Consider the following 18656-nt stretch of genomic DNA (forward strand, 5'->3'; position numbering starts at 1 on the left):
TGCTCAGCGGCAGCGACGGCCTGTGCGCATGCGTGCCGCGCCGCGCTGGCCTCCGCGGCAAGGGGCTGCGGCGACGAGCGAGGGGCGGCCGGACGGGGCGTGGCCCGGGCCGGGGGGGCGTGGCCCCGGGGACCCAGGGAGGGCGGGCTGTTCTCCCAGAGCTGGTGCGTGGTGTGCGCGCCGGTGACGCCGTGCGGTGCTTTCTGCAGCGCGGGAATAAAGTGTGTAGGGTGGACGCCTGTCCTGGATGCCCGGGTTGCAGGCCTTGGTGTTGTGGCGCCCCACGAGCCCTCCCGCTGAAGGAGAAGTCCCGTTGACCTGGCTCTTCTCAGGGTAACGTGTCCTCCGTCTCCTGGGGCTGAGCTGTCCCTGTAGGCCTCAGCGCTGCTTTTGGGGGGACTCCTTAACAAACGGACGTTCTCCCTCAGAGCTCTCCCACCGGAGCGCCTGGGAGAAGGGTGCCGGGCAGCCGGCTGGCCTGGGTGCTCCCCGCCCCTTGCGGCCCGGGGCGTTCTGTCCTGCAGAGGCGGCCTTTGCTGGTGCAGAAACTGAGCCGCCTCGGGTTGCACAGTGCGGTCGAGGGAAGGCGTTGGCCGATCGTGGTTTTACAAAGTTCTGTTGGATGTCTTGAGTTCCAGTCGTGCAGACTTCAGTAACTTTTTTATTTTCAGGCTTCATACGAGCTTTATTGATTGGTTTGATATGGAGAAATACTGCTCCCTATGGAAGAGGGTGATAAAGTCCTTAGGAGGTTAATTTAGGAACCTTTGGCAGCATACTTCAACTACATGTAGTTTGGTATGTTAGTTTTTAGGGGCTTGGAGGTCAGGATGGGTGGGACAATTCAGATTTTGACATCATTTAAGTGCAATCTCCCTTTATGAACTCAACAAGTATTAATTGAGCCCTGCTCTAGCACTAGGGATACCAATAATGAACAACACAGTCCAAAAACTTTTTTGCTCTCAGAGCTCACATTTGGGTGGAAAGAGGCAAAAAAAAAAAAAAAATCAAATATGTCATTTGTCACAGGTGCAAATCCTATAGAGACTGCTATAGAAAAGAGAGTTGAAAGGTGCACGTGGGTAGGAAGCACAGTTTTACAATAGGCATTCAGGGGAGGACTTACTGAAAATGGAATTAAAAAAAAAACAAGTTAATTAATTAGTTTTGAGAGGCAGAGACAGACAGAATACTCCTGCAAATGCCCACAATGGCTGGGCCTGGGCAAAGCCAGGAGCATGGGACAACATCCAGGTCTTCTGCATGGGTGACAGGTGCCCAGTTACTTCAGTCATTACCTGCTGCCTCCCAGGGTGCGTTAGCAGGAGGCTGGAACTCGGATCTGGGCATCACATTCAGAGCTGGGCATCAAATGCAGGGGATTCTGGGATGCATCTGATCTGGAAAGAATGAATGTGCAAAGGTATCATGGGAGCCGTGCTTGGTTTCATTCCAAGAGCAGCCTAGGAGGCCAGTAAGCTAGTAGGGGAAGTATAATAGGAGATTAAGTCAGACCGGAAAAACAGGGGGACAGATTATGTAGGGCATAGTGTATTATTTTGTACATTCTGGGGGAAATGGAAACTTTAGCGAAGTTTTAAATTTAATCTTTTTTTCCCCCTTTGAAATTTTGGGAGCTTTAGTCTTTGAAATAACCCGACAATAGACAACTTAATAGATGGGAACAAAATCCTAACATTTATTAATGTGAAGAAACACAAGAGCCATACACAAAGAATGAGACTCAAAGCAAGGTTAGACGGTGGGTACTTAAATAGCCCTCAACAAAGGCCTAGGGGCTTCCTGTGCTTGTGGGGGGAGGGAGCTGGTTTCAGGCTATGGAGAAGGTACACCGTGAGGCAAAGGTTGTTTTGTTAGGTGGCTGAAGTCTCCCAGGGAATGACCATCTGGCCAGGAGTTAGACCCCCAGTCTCTACATCCTTTGGCTGTTTCCATCACTAATGTAGATTTCCTTCATAGATGTCTGTTTCTTTTACAATAGCGCAGCCTTTGCCGCCATCCTTGGGTCTGCAGAAGTGTGCGATTTTGTAACCAATATGCCAAAGAAATATATGTCGGATGGGGTATTTTACTCTCAGGAGCTGATGGGAGAGTTGTGAAACAACACGATATGAATGATTTTTTTTCCTTTTTTTTTTTTTACAAATTATAAAATATGCATAACACAAAATTTTTATTTATTTATTTTTAAGATTTATTTATTTATTTGGTAGAGTTAAACAGAGAAGGAGAGGCAGAGAGAGAGATCTTCCATCCGCTGGTTCACTCCCCAATTGGCTGCAAGGGATGGAGCTGTGCAGATCCGAAGCCAGGAAGCAGGAGCCTCCTCCAGGTCTCCCACATGGGTGCAGGGGCCCAAGGACTTGGGCCATCTTCTGCTGCTTTCTCAGGCCGTAGCAGAGAGCTGGATTGGAAGTGGAGCAGCTATTGCGAGCACCACTTGTGACGCAGTTTGACAAGGCTAACGTGACGTGTTGGAGCATGGGGAAGAATCTTAACGGCCTTTTCAATATAATTTATTATTCACTACCACTCAATATATTATTAGTCCACAGGTCAACACACATCTAGGAGTAGAACAATCTCATATAATATCCAGCAATGATAATATGTGTAAAGCATAGAAAGCATAATCACTCTAGTCACACATGGCTAATCTCACATCATAAAAGCTCCTTTTGCAAGGTTCGGATCACGGTCACGAAAGCAAAAGCTACAAGTCCAGAGTCCGTTATTCCCCGTTACCACTCCGAGAGACAGGATCTCTGATCAGTCACTTAACGGGCAGTAGCTGTGGAATGACCGGCGCTCTGAGCAGTAGGCTCGGAGTTCTGAGATGGAGGTAAGAAGTCGTAGTCGCCCTCCAGGTCGAATGCAGAGATGTAGGAGTTTGGTCTGGCTTTGATGTCGGCTTCAGCAGTGGCTAGTCGTCTAGGCGAGGTTGCGTCCAGCAGAGAATCGAGTAGTCTCTGCAAGATGTGGCGGATCCACTCGGCATCACTCGCAATGAGCCATGGTTCCCCGAAAGGATGAAGAGTGTCTGTGAGGCTTGTTTTTTATTCACTTTCTGTAGTTGGTGAGGTTATTGGGTGTCACCAATCACGTGTCAGTTAATAGGTGAGGTCCATAGGTGTCACCAATCATGTGTCAGTAGGTGAGGTCCATAGGTGTCACCAATCATGTATTCGTATTTTTTATCATCTAGGTTGCAGGGGTCTATCTGTGTATTTGCCAGAAGCATAGTAGCATATTAGCGCACGTTGTAATGCTGTTGAAGCTTATCCAAAAAGCGGCAGATGCCTTATATGCAGATGCACCTGCCACCATATAGATAATCTCAGGCAGCATGTCACCACCAGCCTATCCGTACAGTGGCAGATGTTTGTGTATGTCATCATACGCTTTCAACTCCAGTGCCCAGCAAGATGGAGTTACTTATGCTAAGCACTGAAAGTGAAAACGCGGGGCTCCACTTTGGATTTTATTTATTGGCTTAGTGGTGATTTGTAACTCTTTTTGGATTCCTGTGGGGTTCCCCACAGCAGCTGGGACTCGAACCGGTTACCCATATGGGATGCCAGCACTGCAGGTGGCGACTTTACCTACTACATCACAGTGCCGGCCCCCTTACCCATTTTTAAATGTGTGATTTGGTGACAGTTACCCTCACTGTGTTGTGCAATCATTACTACTATTTCTAGAACTTCATTATCTCAAACAAAACAAAGCAGTAACTCCCCATTGCCTCCTCCTCCACCCAGATGGTAACCTCAAATATATTTTCTTTACAAATGTGTGTATTCTGGATATTTCATATAAATGGAATCATTAGTATATATTTTGTATCTGGCAAGCCTCACTTGGCATACTGTTTTCAAGGTCCCTCCTTGTGTGGCACGTATCATAACTTGATCTTTGTATGACTGAGTAATGTTTCACTGTGTGTATGTGTGTGTGTGTTTGTAGACATAATATTTTATCTATTCATGTGTTTATGGACACTTGGGACTGTTGCATTATTTGGTTGTTGTGAATAATGGTGTGATGAACCTTGGTATACAAGTATCTGGTTTCACTTGTAGGAGTGGTCTTGCTGAATCATGTGCTAAGCTTTCTGTTTAGCTTTTTGAGAGACTGCCAGGTTGTTTTCCACAATGGTAATATATAGGTGTTCCACTTTTGTCACTCTCTCGCCAAACTTACTTTTTTGTTTTGATGGTACTAATTCTAGTGAGTGGTGAAGTGGTATCTTATTGTGGTTTCGATTTGCATTTCCTTAGTGACAAATGATGTTGAGGATCTCTTCACGTGCTTATTGGATGTTTATATATCTTCTCTGGGGAGCTGTCTACTCAATCTTCTGCCCATTTTTTGAGTTGTCCGGCTTTCTGTTGTTGACTTATAGGAGACCTTTATATATTTTGAATATTAAATCATTATCATATGTATGATTTGCAAGTAATATCTCATCTGATTTTTTCACTTTTTGATATTCTTTGATTCATAAAATTTTTAATTTCGATGCAGTCCACTTTATTTTTTCTTTTGGTGTCAGATCTATGAATTCATTCCCGAATCCAGAGTCATGAAGATTTTCCTGTGTGCTTTATGGCTTTTGTGCTTGTTTTGGAGTCGTTGGTATGTTATATGGACTTTGCAGGGCATGGCGTCACCCTTTTGCATGTGCAAACTCAGTGGACCCAGCACCGTCTGTTGAAGAGCCCACTCCTTTGCCATCGAATGGACTCGGTAGCTTTGCTACAAAAAATGATCTGGCCATAAATGCCTGTTTTAGTTTTGGAATGTCAGTTCTTTTCCATTGATCTATTTGAGAGGTCTTCTAAAAAGTTCATGAAGGAGCAGGAATTTGGCCTGGCCATTAATATGCCTGCATCCCATATCAGAGTGCCTGGATTCAGTTCCTGCCTCAGCTGCCGATTCTAGCTTCCTGCTAATGCACATTCTGCAAGAGAGCAGGTGATGCCTCAAGTAGTTGGGTCCCTACCACTCATATGGGAGACCTGGATTGCGTTCTGGCTCCTGGCTTTGGCCTATTTGAGGCTCGGCCATTGCAGGCATTTCGGGAGTGAACCAGCTGATAGGAACTCTCCCTTTCTCTGCCTTTCAATCAAAAATGTTTCATGGGAAGTGATATTGTGAAAACACTATGAACAGATTTCATTTATTTTTGCACCAAAATTAATTTGTTATAATGTGTCTGACTGGGATCTTGTTTGAGGTGTTTGGAAGAATAAGACATCTGTTTGAAAAAGAGCCTTTATAAGAGCAACATGCATTCTGCTACGAGGAAAGCAAGAAAAACATCCAGAAGCTTTGGTGGGAGATTGATGAAATTACTGATGTCTTAGGAAAACTTTGCAGACACAGCACCCCAAAGAAATCAGTGGTTTACAAATACATAATTTGTTTTAAGAAGGGATGGCAGGTGCCAGCGCTGTGGCATAGTGGGCTTGGCCTCCGCCTGCGGTGCCGGCATCCCTTATGGGCACTGGTCTGTGTCCCAGTTTCACCTCTTCCGATCCAGCTCTCTGCTTATGGCCTGGGAAAGCAGTGGAGGATGGCTGGAGTGCTTGGCCCCTGCACCTGTGTGGGAGACCTGGAAGTGGCTCCTGGCTCCTGGCTTCCGATCAGCTCAGTTCCAGCTGTTGCAGCCATTTGGGGAGTAAACCAGTGGATGGAAGACCTTGCTGTCTGTAACTCTGCCTCTCAGATCAATAAATAAAAATTTTTCTTTAAAGAAGGGATGACAGTGTCAAAGATAAAATCTATAGTGTCAAATTATCCACATCAGTTGGTGAGGAAAAAAATTAATGTCTGTCATACCTTCATTGAAGAGGATCGATGATCCACAGCGGAAACATCTCAAGGGGCTCAACTTACGCAATTATGACTGAAAAGCTGAAGTACAGCGAACTTTCTGCTTGATGGGCAAAACTGTTGTGCTCAGAACAACTGCAAACAAGAGCGGACCCTTCAGTGGAAATTTTAAACAAGTGGGATTGAGATCCTGAAGCATTTCTTGGGAGAATTATAACAGGAGGTAAAATATGGCTTTACCTGTGTGATCCTGAAGACAAAAGACACAATGGCTACTGAGAGGTGGAAGTGGTCACGTGAAAGCAGAAGTGGGCCCGCGCCGCAGCTCAATAGGCTAATCCTCCACCTGCGGTGCTGGCACACCAGGTTCTAGTCCCGGTCGGGGCGCCGGATTCTGTCCTGGTTGCCCCTCTTCCAGTCCAGCTCTCCGCTGTGGCCCGGGAAGGCAGTGGAGGATGGCCCAAGTGCTTGGGCCCTGCACCTGCATGGAAGACCAGGAGAAGCACCTGGCTCCTGGCTTCGGATCAGTGCGCCGGCCTCAGAGGCCACTGGAGGGTGAACCAATGGAAAAGAAAGACCTTTTTCTCTCTCTCTCACTGTCCACTCTGCCTGTCCAAAAAAAAAAAAAAAAAAAAAAAAAAGCAAACGTGGATTGGTGGAGAGTAAAGATCATGGATGCTCACGGTGTTTTGCTTGTCCTGTTTCTGAAGGGCCACAGAATGATAACATCTGCTTGTTATGAGAGTGTCTTGAGCAAGTCAACCAAAGCTCTCGCAGAAACATGCTCAGGAAATCTTCCCTGGAGGTTGTTTCTCCAGCATGACAATGCTCCCACTCATTCCTCTTCTCAAACAAGGGCAATTTTGTGAGGATTTTGATGGGTAACCGTTAGAGATCCACCTCAATTGTACTGGTTTATCTCCTTCTGACTTCTTTTTTGTTTCCTAATCTTAAACAATTTTGAAAGAGCATCCATTTGGCTCGGGTTAATAATGGAGAAAGACTGCATTGAAGTGGTCAAGTTCCCAGCACTCTCAGTTCCTTAGGGATGCACTAAACTGGCAAAGGGACTGAAAAGGAATTCTTATCTATGTAGATTGAGAACAAGAGTTATCACAGAAGTGTAATAAAAGTGTTTCAAGAAAATAGGTGTGATTAATTGTGTCATTTGCTGCTGGTGCATTGAGCCAAGTGAGAATTCAGAATTGGAATAGGATTTGGCAACATAAAGGTCCTTGGTCACCTTAACACGGGCACTTTTGGCAAAATGGAGTGGTTATAGCAGGCTTAAGAGACAATTGAGGGGCCGTTGCTGTGGTGCAGTGGGCTTGTAGCACTGGCATCCTATGTGGGTGCCGGTTCTAGGTCCTGGCTGCTGCTCTTCTTATCCAGCTCTCTGCTATGGCCTGGGAAAGCAGTAGAAGATGGCCCAAGTCCTTGGGCCCCTGCACCCAAGGGATTCAGCTCCTGGCTCCTGGCTTTGGATCCACAGAGCTTTTGAGTAGTGGGAGTTCTTTATGAATTCTGCATAGTAACCCCTTATCTGATATCTATTTTGTAAGTATTTCCACCCAATCTGTAAACTGCCTTTTAATTTTGTTGATTGGTTCCTTTACTTTACAGAAGCTTTTTGTTTGAGGTAGCCCCACTTCTTTATTGCTTTTGTTGCTTGAGCTTTTGGTGTGATATCCAAAAAATCATAGCAAGGCCAGTATAAAGGAGTTTTCCCTCTTGGTTATCTTCTAGAAAACTTAGTTTTAGGTCTTATGTTTAATCTATTTTGAGTTGACTTTTTTGTGACTGTTAAGTTTTATTTTATTTTTTAAAGATTTTTTTATTTGAGAGTCAGAGTTACAGGCAGAAAGAGGGAAAGAGGACGGAGAGGTCTTCCATCTGGTGGTTCACTCCCCAAATGGCTTCAATGATCAGATTTGGGCAGATCCTAAGCCAGGAGCTTCTTCCCAGTCTCCCTTGTGGGTGCAGGGGCCCACTTGGGCTGTCTTCTACTGCTTTCGCAGGCCATTAGCAGGGAAGTGAATTGCAAGTGAGCAGCTAGGACATGAACTGGCACTTGTATGTAGGATGCTGGCATTGCAAGCAGCCGCTTAACCCACTGCACCACTACTCTGGCCCCATGGAATTTTGCTAATAATTCTGTTGAATCTGTATATTGCTTTGGGTAGTGTGGACATTTTAATAATATTAGTTATTGTAATATATCCACATGTGATTTTTAAAATTTATCACTGTCATTTTCCAATTCTCTCGTTCTACATGTATGGATTTTTTTTTTCATTTTCTTAAATTTATTCCTTAGTATTTTATTCTTTTTGATCATAAATGAGATTGTTTTCTTGATTTCATTTTTGGGTAGAAAGTTATTGGTGTAAAGAAATGGAACTCATGTTTGTGTATGCGTTTTGTTTTCTGATTTACTGAATTTGTTTATTATTTTTGGAATCTTCAGGGTTTTCTACATATAGGACTGGACATGGTATGTTTTGTTCCATTGCTTTATTTCTCTGTTCTTACACCAAGTACACACTGCTTGAATTACTGTGGTTTTGTTCTATTTCACATTTAGGAAGGTGTTTTCCCTTACTTGTTTCATTTAGTCATTTTTTAAAGTGCTGCTCTTGAGCATTTTCTTTTCCTGGTGAACTTTAATATAAATGTGTGCGGTTTGATGAAAAATTTTGCTGACATTTTTTCTTGGTATTGCTCCTAGAGTGTATTGATTTAGTTAATACATTAAAGGTTTTGAGTCAGTGTGTCTCACCTGACCCTTTTTTGATGTCCTGGTAAATTTTTCTAGTTGTCTGTAAAATGGATCTTGTATTCTCATATTTGGTTTATTCCTGGGTAGCTTGTCATTTTTGCTGCTGCTAATATTTGGATGTAATTGTAGAATTGGGATATAATTATATTTGATTCTTCTATAGAGAAAAATGTTTAATTTGGGCATGCTGATCTGAATCTGGTCACCACAGGAATATTTGCTTCCATTGAACAAATAAATAAGATTATTTGCCCTCAAGGAAATACCAAGAAATAAATTATTTGGTTTTGGAGACTTTAGCTCTTTGATAAAAGTTAATCTTATGTCTTGTAAAAGGTGGTTATTAATAATAGTCAGCTTTTCCTTTCCTTTCATAAAATGTTTAAATCGAGGGAGGGTTAAGAGGATCATTTTTGAACACTTTCTTCATGGGGAAATGAGAACTTGGAATCGTTTCGAGTTCTTGAAAAAGAGAACGTAGTGGAACAGTGCCCTTCCTTCAGGAACCGGCTCCCCGTGACTGCAGCGCTCTGCCTCTTCCTTTCTGTGATTCCTCTACTCCTAGGCTGGCTCTCACCAGTGGCGGAGTCACCTTTTCTTTAGCTCCCCTGGAAACCCCGAAGGTAGAGGTATTGGTTCTTAGTTTGTGGTAGGAATAAAAGGAGCCATCAAAACAAAACAAAACAAAAAACAAACTTATCAGAGCTTGGCAGCCCTCCTATAAATCTGATGTGAAACATGAGTCATCACCTAGGTATCTAATGTGTGTTTGCTGCACATTCATACAGTGCAGTCACTCAAGTACAGCGGAAAAGTTATTGGCCTGGAGGATAACATTTTTCCTTTCAGAAGGTACACAATAATAAAATTGCTGATCTTCCTTCATACTTATGTTACATGAATATAAACTTACCCTGTCTTAGGAGACTGTATTTGATGTTCTTGTGAGAAATCTGCACTTATAGTTGCCTACAGAATTGCATACAAAATTGTGTATGAATTTTCCAATGTCTTTTTCACCCAGTCTTTTTATCTTTCCATTTTCTTCTCATACTTTAAGTTGGTTTTGTTGTAAACCTTATGCATTTTGGTTTCTACCTAACTGTGCTGAATTTCTAGCCAATGAAGAGTGTTCATCTAAACTTAAACATCACTCCAATTTAGATAAGTTATAATTTTGTTAAATTATTGCTGGAAGGTTATTTCGATTCTTACTCTGATCCTAAAAGTTTAACACTTTCTACTTATGAAATAAGGAAACCTTTGGTTCTGTATGCTTTACCATGACTATTTTTTAAATCTAAAACAATTTTCTTAAAGAGATTAAAGAAAGGGTTTGACTACACAGTTTTATATATATATATATATATATATATATACACAATTGTGTTTGTCAGAGTGCAGGTGCAGAAAACTTGATTCAAACAGGCTTAAAAAATAAGGAAACTTACCCGTTTACCTTGAAGGTCAAGATAGGCTGAGTTCAGGCTGCTTTAGTGCATTGGCTGTGGCTCCAATTTTCATTTCTGCTTTCTTCTGTGTGTTGGCTTTTTTTTTTTTTTGACAGGCAGAGTGGACAGTGAGAGAGAGAGACAGAGAGAAAGGTCTTCCTTTGCCGTTGGTTCACCCTCCAATGGCCGCCGCGGCCAGTGCGCTGTGGCCGGCGCACCGCGCTGATCCGATGGCAGGAGCCAGGTGCTTTTCCTGGTCTCCCATGGGGTGCAGGGCCCAAGCACCTGGGCCATCCTCCTCTGCACTCCCTGGCCACAGCAGAGAGCTGGCCTGGAAGAGGGGCAACCGGGACAGAATCCGGCGCCCCGACCGGGACTAGAACCCGGTGTGCCGGCGCCGCTAGGCGGAGGATTAGCCTAGTGAGCCGCGGCGCCGGCGTGTTGGCTTTTTGCACAAGCTGACTTTCATCATGGTGGCAAAAGGCTATGGAAGTCCACAATCTCAAGTGGAAGGTGTTTTTCTGGTAGTTTTCTTTCTTTCTTCGCTTTTTTTTTTTTTTTTAAGATTCATGTATTTATTTGAAAAGCAGAATTACAGAGGCAGAGAGAGAGAGAGAGAGAGAGAGAGAGAGAGAGAGAGAGAGAGAGAGAGAAAATCTTCCATCTGTTAGTCCACTCCTGAAACGGCCACAACGGCTGGTGCTGAGCCGACTGGAAGCCAGTAGCTAGGAGCTTCCTCTAGGACGCCTATGCAGGTGCAGGGCCCAAACACTTGGGCTGTTGTCCACTGCCTTCCCAGGCACACCAGCAGGGAGCTGGTTTGAGGGGGAGCAGCTGGAACTCTAACCGTTGTTGATATGGGATATAGGCAGTGCAGGCGGCAGCTTTACCTGCTAAGCCACAGCACTGGCCCTGGTAGTTTTCTTATAGAAACAAAGACAGTATTGTTCTCAGAAATTCTCCCCAAAACCCTTGTTGCGTCTCATTGCCCTGAATTAAATCAGATCTTTTGGGGTGGGCGTTGTGGCGTAGCCCAGGAGGCCAGCATCCCATATTGACGCAAATTTGTGACCTGGCTTCTCCGCTTCCGATCCAGCTCCCTGCTAATGTTCCTGGGAAAGCCGAAGAAGATGGCCAGTGGGGGAGCTCCTGGCTCCTGGCTTGTTGTGGACATTTGGGGAGTGAACCAACACAGATGGAAGCTCTCTTTCTCTCTGTTTCTTCCCCTCTCTCTGTAACTTTTCAAATAAAACAAATAAATCTTTAAAAAAAAAACAAACCTGTAGCTTTTATTCTTTAATCAGAGCCAGGGGAATACTTGCCCTTGGACCTGAGGTCTGAGTTGTCACTGTGGCAAGGGGAATGGGGTTACTTTTGGACCTGATGGGGCTACCATGGGACCAAGTGGGGCAGTTTCCCTAAAGCACATTGGCTTCATGGGTAGCTGATTGTTATGAGAATTAAATTAGTGTTGTAGAAGAAGGGTCTAGGGTTGAATGGATGCTGGCTTGGCCACCCTTAATATCCACTTAATAATGAGTCCTATAAGATTTCATCTCAGGCTGTATGAAGTAGCAGTAGTAAATATAAAAGGAAAAGTAGACAGCCTAAGCAAGTTTGAAATTGACTTACTTGAAAACTTTCTCTGCAGTCTCCCATTTTATAATGGTTGATTTCAGCTGACTGGCTATAGCTACTTACAGGACAGAGGAAATTCATTAAAAATAATGAATTATTCAGTTGCATAGTGAAGTTCAGTTACAAAGCACTTCACTGTTGTGGCTTCAGTTCAGGTCAAATCTTATTCCTGGTTTATGGACACTGCGGCTTCTCACTATGACACAGCAGAGAAAGGCTTTTACCCTCTTCCCCTGTTGCTAGCGTTTTAGTGGTATTTTATTGTGTTTAATAGGTTTCATTCACACTTTATTTCTATTGAGTTTGTTCATACAAAGCTGTGATATATATATTTGGCAATTATGCAAAAAATTATTAGATACCTGTAAAGTAACAGGTCTTTATAAAAAATCATCTGAATACTTTTAAAAATTGCACAGACTTGCTGTAGTTGAACCAAATGCTAACAGATAATTCTATTTAGCTTTCCTGGTTTGCTTGCTTGGTGACTTGGAGGGAAAGGAAGATTAGCAGAAATCTGATAATAGATTATTGGAGGTCTTGGAAGCCTCTTTAATTAGGGAATTTAGTGAGTGCTTCATTATGGATTCTTTGGTTCCTGTATCATTTCCCCCACTCCTTATTTCTCTTAGTTCATAGAAAAGTAGAAAGAAATTCTCAAAAACAATGCAAGGGAATATTATATAAATTATAACTTCTGTAATGAATTATAGGTTGTGTGTATATGTCTGTATTCAAGTGGGATTAAAAAGTTCATGGAAGAGTGGTATTAAGAGATAGACACATTTTCCATGAACTTTGTAAAGTCCCATTGTCTGAATGTGTATGTGTGTAAATTTAGATAATGTGCAAGGATCACATTTTCAGAAATTATGTAATATAACAAATCAAAACAAACCAAGCCCAACATCTAAAAACTTTATTGTACTTTTTATTAAATCTGAAAAAATTTTTAAAGATTTTATTTATTTATTTGAGAGGCAGAGTTACAGACAGAGAAAGGGAGAGACAAAAGTTGTCCACCTGCTGGTTTGTTCCCCAAATGGCCGAAATGGCCAGAGCTGAGCCCATCCAAAGCCAGGAGCCAGGAGCTTCTTCCAGGTCTCCCACACGGGTACTGGGGCCCAAGGACTTGGGCCATCTTCTGCTGCTTTCCCAGGCCATAGCAGAGAGCTGGATCAGAAGTGGAACAGCCTGGACATGTCCTGGTGCGCATACGGATGCCGGCGCCACAAACAGAGGCTTAGTCCACTATGACACAGTGCCGGTTCCTGAAAGAATTTTTGATTGGAGGCTGCCTGTCGATAAAAGTAAAATAATTGTGCTGGTAAAACCCAAGCTGTTTAACCGAAATCATGGTACGAATAACCACATTGAATTGCTGAATCATTTATTGCTTTGACTTTATAAGCTTTCTGTGCGATTATTTGGAAGTACCTATTAAATCCAGACTTGTAATTTATCAAGTATTGAAATTTCTTTTCTCTGTTTCCTTCTACACACATGAAAAATTGGGTGAGTACAGGGATATTAATCTTGTCATTTACATTGTAGCTGGAAACCTGCCACATGAAGTTCGTGTATTATAGCTAAAGAGAAAGAAAGCACATGTGTGTTGAAATTCAGTACTTCTTGGATCAGGTCCATTGAGTAAGAATGATGGACTGTGTTGGATAAATGAATCCATTTCCTTTTCTCTGTTCAAATTTATCATTTTAAAGAACATTCTATCCATGATGCACCTTAGTGCTAATTAATTGTTGATAACATTTATATGTAGTGTCTAATTTGTGTGGATTTGAAATATCTGTACTGCAGGTTCTTGATCCTTCTGAAGGGATCCCTGGATACTATAGGTAATGAAATAAATAACAGTAAAAGGCAATTACTATTCCTATCAGTATTCTAGCTCATGTGTAACTACAGTTGAAAAGATATGACATCATATTTGTCATTGCTGATCTTCACGTTAACCCTGTGATCATTAACAAGACAAATAATATAATATCACAAGGTAGGTAATATACATAATAATGGGAACACAGTCTCCTTTTACAGATGAGGAAATGAAAATTTAGAAAGGTAAAGTAAACTGACCAAAGTCACATGGATAATAAGTGATTGATTTTCTTGATTTTTCCAAAAAGTTTAAAGACAGATTCTTATGCAGATGTAGAATGCACATATCCTATGTCGGCAGTTCATGAGGGAGTGAGCAGGGTGATAAAGTTGGTTCAAGAGGAACATAGGTTATACAGACGTTGAATAAAGAAGTTTAAAATAAGATTGCTGGGTCAGATACAAAGCCGTCACAGCGGGCAGTAAAACCTGTAGCCTAAGAGTTTGTCTTTTCTACTAGACACAATCCAGTTGTGTCTTTGCCACACAAAAATTTGTGACTTAGCCTGTAAAACATAGAATCTGAGTTTTAAAATCTTTAATAATAAATAGGTAGGCCGGCTACTACCCCGGGTTCTAGTCCCGGTTGGGGTGCTGGATTCTGTCCTGGTTGCCCCTCTTCCAGTCCAGCTCTCTGCTGTGGCCCAGGAGTGCAGTGGAGGATGGCCCAGGTCCTTGGGCCCTGCACCCACATGGGAGACCAGGAGGAAGCACCTGGCTCCTGGCTTCGCATCGGCGCAGCGTGCTGGCCGTAGCAGCCATTTGGGGAGTGAACCAACGGAAGGAAGACCTTTCTCTCTGTCTGTCTGTCTCTCTCTCTCATTGTCTAACTCGACCTGTCAAAATAAGAAAAATAATAGTCATTAGCATATTCCCTAATGAAATAATTTTGGCTGAGGTTGTTTTCCTAAATTACATGAAAAGATATACTGTCCTCTCTGTGTTTCTTCTAAATTTTAGATAATTTTTCTCACCACAAAGCAGCATTGGATCTTACGTTTTCTGACTCCAAGTCCAGATTTATTTCCACTCCGATTCTTCATAGTGTAATTTTCAATATTCGAACATTTTTGCAAAGTCAGCTAGTCTTTGTTATTAGTTTTCCTTTGTGTGGAGTGATGCTTATACTGCTTTATTGTTCAGAGAAGCATTGTGAAACTCAGTGGGTATTTGTAAAATTTATGTAACTGTCCAAAGTGAGAAACTGAAATTATAGCTTAAATATTGCCTGTACTCTTTTATGACATTTTGTTAGCAAATTTCAGAGTAATTGTAAACATTCTTGCATTTTTCATTAAACACTCATATTTATATAACAGTATATTTAATCAGATCTGCCTTTATATATTTAGAGCAAAGTAGAATTGAACCATTTTAGGAATTGAGTGGAAATTTGTCCATATTAAACAGTATTAATGCATGTCATGTTAAGCATTGACTTAATAATTTTTCCTGCACTTGAAATGGTTATCTGTATGTCCTATTTAATTTAGCAGTAGCTTATTTTTTTTTGGGGGGGGGAGGGTGTTTCTCAAACAGATTGGGATACTTTATTTAGTTTAGCCCTCAAGCAATTAGGTGAGTCAGTTACCTTGGTAACAGTAGGTATTAATTTCTTTACCTTAGTTAGAGACTTTAGGAACAAAGAAATTTCGAGCTTATCCATTACAACCCAACTTTCTCTTGAGATTTGGCTGTCCGTTGTCTAGAAGATGACATTATTCAAGTGGGCAAATTGAGAAATTGCTGCTTGGTCAGAGTGAAGTAGAGTATGGATAACATATTGGCCTACACTGCTCCAGACCTTCAGATACCACACACACTGGTTTTCTTTTTTCTTTTTTTTTGACAGGCAGAGTTAGACAGTGAGGAAGACAGAGAGAAAGGTCTTCCTTCCATTGGTTCACCCTCCAAATGGCCACCATGGCCAGCATGCTGTGCTGATCCGAAGCCAGGAGCCAGGTGCTTCCTCCTGGTCTCCCATGCAGGTGCAGGGCCCAAGCCCTTGGGCCATCCTCCATTGTCTTCCTGGGCCACAGCGGAGTGCTGGACAGGAAGAGGGGCAACTGGGACAGAATCCGGTGCCCCAGCCGGGACTAGAACCTGGGATGCCTGTGCCGCAGGCAGAGGATTAACCTAGTGAGCTACAGCATGGTCCACACATTGGTTTCTTTTTTCCCCAAGTGATAAGTTACAAGAACGTTGTTTTCAATGACTGCATAGTGTTGTTGTATCACAATTTATTTTTATGGTATGATAAAAGCGGTTATCAGATTGAGCTCAAGGAGCTAGTTAATAGGGTTGCACAATTAATAAAGCCCAACATTTCCCACTAGATTGCTACCCCCCTTTTTTTCCCTGCCCATGTGACCAGTGAGGTAAAAGAAATGGAAAAGCTGCCATTTTCAGTTGTTCTGTTGGAGTGTATGTTGAAGATCTGTCAAGTGACAGAGAGACAACAGTAATCCCAAAGGTTGAGTGAAGAGGGATTCATTTCAGGTGTGACTTCACAGAGGTTAGGTGATGGTTCTCAGGAGAACTGTATAGAAGCCTTGAAGAAAAACACCTGGAAGACATTTTTGCTTGGCAAAGAAGTTCCAAAACCAGCTGGAGGTAAAATGCTCAAAGTGATAAATAAATACTTTGAAACATACAAGATAGTATGAGACAGAGTGGAAATTTAAGACTGATTGTGACATTAAGTTTAGTCTAAAAATACATTTTAAGTAATGTGTTGTCTTATTCATAGAGAAGTGCTTATATATTAAAAATTACCTGTAGTTTGAGTCTACTTTAAACTTTGTCATAAAACTGATGAGCCTAATGAAATTTGATCTCCTACAGTAATTTCTTTTCAGCCTTAGGGGAAGACATGCATTTAGCTTTTTCATTACTGAGGTCTGTTAACAGTCCAAAGAAAAGTTTCTAAGCTAAAAGGAAAATATTAAATTATTCCATGTGAGTGACTCTTACTTTGTGGATTTGTTGAAGTACAGTTACTGGCTCCAAAAAAGTGGCATCTGTCACTGACATTTGAGCATTTGAATTAACTCAATCAAAAATGCAGTGATCATGTGGAAGATATTTTAACATGTACTGACAAAGATTTATGAATTCAGAGCCAGAATTCGGCATTGGAAAAGTGAAGTTACAATGATTCTGGAGTGGGCATTTGGCCCAGCAGTGAGATGCCAGTTAGCTTATGTATGTGCCGGGTGAGAACTGGGTCCCCTACATAACTCTGGCTACTGAGTCTGTCTTCCTGCTGATGCAGATCCTGAGAGGCAGTAGTGAGGGCCCAAGTCATTGGATTCCTGCTGCCCATGTGAGAGAACTGGATTGAACTTCTGGCTCCTGGCTCTTGGCTTCAGCCCAGCCCGCTTCAGCTGTTTCAGGGATTTGGGAAGGGATCTGTCTCTCGCTGTTGTCTCTCTGCTTCTTAAATAAATAAACCAATAAAGTTTAGAAGTGAAGTTTAATTGGTGATACTTGAGTCTAAAGGAGACTTAGTAGTAGTCTTAGTAGAGCAAAGTCAGTGTGTGTGGGAAAGTTTTAGTATTATTTTGAAATAACTTGATATATAATATTTGGTTGCCTTCAAAGCTTACTTATATCTTCAGAAATAATTAACATGTTTGTTAAAGCGACAGAGAAGTTATTAGATTTTTTTTTGACAGGCACAGTTAGACAGTGAGAGAGACAGAGAGAAAGGTCTTTCTTTTTCCGTTGGTTCACCCCACAAATGGCTGCTACAGCCGGTGCACTGAGCTGATCTGAAACTAGGAGCCAGGTGCTTCTCCTGGTCTCCCATGCAGGTGCAGGGCCTAAGGACCTGGGCCATCCTCCACTGCCTTCCCGGGCCACAGCAGAGAGCTGGACTGGAAGAGGAGCAACCGGGACAGAATCTGGTGAACTGGGACAGAATCTGGCACCCCGACTGGGACTAGAACCTGGGGTGCCGGCGCCGCAGGCGGAGGATTAGCCAATATATTGAGCCATGGAGCTGGCCAGTTATTAGATTTAAAGAATTTTCACATCCGTGCATTTTAAAGAGGTTGAATTGTTAGAATCCTGGTTAGAGGTGAAAACAAATATTCTGTGTATTGGAGTAAAGGCTCCTCTTTTGTAATTTGCTACCTGTATGCTAACAACACTTATTATGGTTGCTGTATGGGATTTGAAGACAATACTATTAAAAAGTATGTATCAGAAATGGAGTATAGCATAAAACCTTGTATTTTGACATCAGTGGGAAATAAAAGGGAATGAATAATAATTTCACCAAGTCAGAAAAAATGGAAAAAGGAAAAAATGAATCTGAAGGAAACAAGATTAAATATTAATCAAAGTTAGGTAAAAGGGAGAACTCACGTTTTCATGCTACCTGTGAATCAGATGAGTTTCCCTACTGAAAGACAGACATGTTCAAATTAAAAAACAGAAAAATAAACAACAAAAACCCCAACAGCCTTTAGTACAGCGATAAAGGTTACAAAGTTGTATACAGTGGTAGATGAATAGGCAAGATGAATTCAGGGAAGTCCAAACCAAAGCAAGTTAGAAAACGTGTGCATTATTTATTTCAAAGGGATTTAAGGTCCTTTAATTTTACGTGAAACATTATAAAATGATAAAAGATGCGTTTTTTGAAAAAGATGTGTTGAAGTTGTTCATACTCAAACACCATAGCAGCTGAATATGTAAATAAAAAATTCTTTTATGTTGTGACTTTGATCCCTTCCAGATTCTTATCAAGAATTAAAACCCACATGTGTGTTAGAAGATTTCCCTATTGCAAATTATTCCACAACTTCACTTTTCTGTATGCTTTTTTTTTATCTGTCCCAAGATCTAAGTAAATTTGACAAATATGTTAGGTTTATACACCATTTTACTTTCAAATTCTTCACCTAGAAGCATCTAGATAGAATTTTGTGTGTAAAAGAGACTGTTTACATCTAAAAAGTAGATATTTCAAATTAAAATGATTTTAGTGTTACAGATAACTGCAGGGAAGAGTTATTGAA

The 18656-nt window shown here is 41.9% G+C and overlaps 1 protein-coding gene across 6 annotated transcripts in view; it reads left to right on the plus strand.

Annotated features, from left to right (window-relative positions):
- Positions 1-101: 101 nt before the first annotated feature.
- The window catches only part of WRN (WRN RecQ like helicase), a 136722-nt gene continuing 118167 nt past the window's right edge, over positions 102-18656 (plus strand). For all 6 annotated transcript variants that reach the window (XM_089327330.1, XM_089327331.1, XM_051834114.3 and 3 more), the window contains exon 1: positions 102-333. The gene's annotated coding sequence lies outside the window, so the exon portion shown is untranslated. The remainder of the gene's footprint in view (positions 334-18656) is intronic.

Source organism: Oryctolagus cuniculus, chromosome 2 (assembly GCF_051225735.1).
Source record: "Oryctolagus cuniculus isolate XC-2025 breed Fujian yellow rabbit chromosome 2, ASM5122573v1, whole genome shotgun sequence".
Lineage (NCBI taxonomy): Eukaryota > Metazoa > Chordata > Mammalia > Lagomorpha > Leporidae > Oryctolagus > Oryctolagus cuniculus.